The sequence below is a fragment of the Brassica oleracea genome, chromosome C1, assembly GCF_000695525.1.
Source record: "Brassica oleracea var. oleracea cultivar TO1000 chromosome C1, BOL, whole genome shotgun sequence".
Classification (NCBI taxonomy): domain Eukaryota; kingdom Viridiplantae; phylum Streptophyta; class Magnoliopsida; order Brassicales; family Brassicaceae; genus Brassica; species Brassica oleracea.
Window position 1 is genome coordinate 31,233,474 of NC_027748.1, and position 3,678 is coordinate 31,237,151.

The following is a 3,678-nucleotide window of genomic DNA, read 5'->3' on the forward strand; positions in this document are numbered from 1 at the left end:
AGGCGGAGGTGGTGGGTTGGAGCGGGTGGGGTTTGCAGAGGAAGACTCTTTCTTCGCCATTAGGGTTTGGCGGCGGTGGAGGCCAGGGACCAACGCCGATTTGCGCAATCGCTAAAAGGATCGCCCTTTTCGGGAAAGAGAAAAACTTTTCATGTAACTCGTTGCATATGTGTCTTAATTATTTATTTTTAAGAAAAAAAATCGTACCAAGTTATCTTTGGCCCCCAAAATTTAAGAATTGACCCTGTCCAAGCTCTTTCTTGCTTTAACCCTTCTCAACTCTCTTTACAGACACTTTTTTTTATTTTCTTTGTGGATTTACTTCCTGATTCTGCGATTCTAGCGTTATTCTACTTTGAGAAATCTTGTCCTTGCTTTCTTCTGTCTTTGTGGTATGTATCATACATCCATAACATCTGCAATCTTTATAGTCACTCATAATTTGTGATCATGGACTCCTTGCCATGCTTTTGTTTTGCAATCGTGATGCTTCGTTTTTTTTGTTTCTTATGCCGCCGTAGTGGTTGAACTTTCTTTTGATGAATGTTGAGATTTTAGTATGCTTGCTAGACAAGGTTTAGGCTGCTGTACGGCTGTTTTGTGTATGAATACTGAAAGAAGTTTCTTCTCTTGTTAAACATTCTTTCTCAAAGCTTAGTGAATAACAAGTTTTACTGACAAAAGCTTCAGTGATCTTGTTGTATTCTTGATCCTTTTTGTTGGGAAATAAAGCTTTCTATCCAGTCTTTACTAGATGCCCAACACTAGTAGATTTTCTGTGATATTTGGAGCTAGAAATACATCACTTATGGTTCTCTCACCCATGTTTGTTTCCACAGTGATGCTGCATGTCTCAGTATACACAGTTTTATCTCTATTAGCAAGTTTCACTGGAGTAAAACCCTGATTTCTCCAAATCTGAGAAAATCTCTACTTTTTTTGTAGTAGCAAAAAGTTTCATAATGAGTATCGCTTTTGTAGAAGTTGCATCATCTTTGATATCTTGGTTTATCATCAAAATCTTAGAATTTTTTTGTTTTGCGGCATGAATGATATATAATTGATTTTGTAGGTACAATGGCTCTAAATCTCTAGCTGAAGATAAGACAATATGATCCATGGAATATATGTAGACCTTAGCACCATGTGCGGTGGAGAAATCGAGCAAGAACAAGAAACTCATATGGACTTTGGTTGGATATGGGGACTGGAATCTGCAAATTTTAAGTCTTAATAGATTGCTTAGTCTTATCATTTCTTTTTGTATTTAGATTTTGTAGTATGGAGATGATCCCTTTTTTTAATCAACTTAAATTTTCATAAAAAGATAAATGGCCTTGGGCTCAAGTTGTTACAACATGAAAAAGACAGGCCTGAGAGAGATTGTCTGCAACCTCATTCTCTTCTCTAAGAATGAAAGAGATACAACAAAAAGCAAAAAACGAGGATAGAGATTCGATGTCTGATAGAACTCCGTAGAGGCTCATCGGCTTTGAAACAGAATTTATAGCTCTGACGAGCGATATAGAGTCTAAAGGAAGCCAGAATTTTGTGATGCCGATGTGTTGAGCGTGGGAGAGTGCTTCCTTGACCACTAACCCTTCAGCCATGAGGATGGATGAGACCTGATTTTGGTATTGACAGCTATCTGATGTGATCAACGGAGGCGAGGAGTCGAAGATCCAGGCGAGACCCGCAACTGAAGTTTTCTTCTTCCAATTTGCGTCAGTGTTGCATGTCACTGTACCGACTGGAATCAACTGAGGTCTTACTGGGATCAGAGTATTCTTCGGTGTAGCTACGTGGGGATCTTGAGCATGCGTCCATTCTATCGCACCAGCCAGGGTCTTTGTAGCAGTGGTTTGCACGAATGCAAGACGCGCTTTAAAAAAGAGTTTGTTTCTGGCAATCCATAAGTTCCAACACACCCACGAGAAGAGGTCTCCTGGAATACCACACGGCGCTAGGCAGATCGAGGAAGATATGTCTGCAACAGCTGAAGTGAAGGAGGAAAACATGTCTGGATTGAATTCAGAAGTCAGGGGGATCAAACTCCAAACCTGTTTGGCGAAGGAACAGTGGAGAAGGATGTGCTCAGTTGTTTCAGTCAGACCACAATGTCCGCAAGTGGTGTTCTGCAGCATCCCTCTCTTCTGAAGGTTATATCCCGTGGGCAGTGCACCTTGAATTGCTTTCCATAGAAATAGCTGCAGTTTTGGAGCGGTGGAGATCGACCATACTGATATGTACCAATTGAAGGAGTCTCGGTAGTAATCCGCTGTCTAGATCAGGCTCCTGGGTCGCAATAGGAGCGGCTATCCTGATTTCGCTGAGTAAATATCAGTTACTAGATACCAGATGTAAGAATCTCTTGCCCCTGTCTTGCTTGGCTTTAGCGCAAGAATATCATCAGAAAAGTCTTGCAACGTTTTGTTAATGATCTTCGTGTTTCAATCGCAGGTTTCTCGATTGATTAAAACCCATACATATAGATCACTATCATCTTCCTTGAGGGGTCCAAAAGGAATTACAAGAGAGGAGATGGAGATCCAGAATCAGACCATACCTTGACTTCTGCTCCTTCTCCTATGGAGATGATCCCTTTGAAGGTTGAAACGGACATAATTTGGTGGAAAGGTTTTGTAATGTTGTTATGTGTTAAGCTTTGAACAAACCAAAACAAATACTTCTCAGATTTTAAGGCTCAATTGAAAACCCAAACTAAATTTAAATGTTGGCCAGAGAAAACTAGAGGAGAATATGATATGTTAGGTCATTCTACAGAAAATTACCCAATAAACTTTTGAACTTCCAAATCTATACTAATAAAAGGGACCTTTTGAGGCTCCATAGAGCGTCTACATCAGCGGGAAAAAATTTCTCCCAAAATATGAAATAATAAATAATAAGTAAATTTGCAATATAAGTAAAAATATATAATAAGTAAATAAACAATATAAGAAATAGAAACATTGCATTAAACAATAATAAGTAAATATATAATATAAGGAAAAATAAATAATAATTAAATATACAATATAATAAATAGAAATATTACATTAAACATCTATCATAATATTATCATTTGATATAAAAACAAAAACAAATTAGAATAAATAAATATACAATTGAGAAATGAAAAACTAAATTAAACATCTATAAAATAATAACTAAATACAAAATATAAAAAATCGAAATATTATACTAAACATTATTGTATTAAACATTATCTTATTAATAGAATAAGTAAATATAAAAGATTAGAAAAATAAATAATAAGTAAACATAGTATATAAGAAATAAAAATATTACATTAAATATATATAGTAATATTATCATTGATATAAAATTAAAAAATAAGAAAAGATAAACATTAAGTAAATACACAATATAAAAAATGGAAAAACTATACTAATAAAATGGACCTTTTGAGGCTCCATAAAGCGTCCACATCAGCGAAAAAAATTCTCCTAAAATATGACATGTGACATTATTATTTAAAAAATAGAAAATAATAAATAATAAGTAAATTTGCAATATAAGGAAAAATATCTGATAAGTAAATAAACAATATAAGAAATAGAAACATTGCATTAAACAATAATAAGTAAATATATAATATAAGGAAAAATAAATAATAATTAAATATACAATATAATAAATAGAAATATTACATTA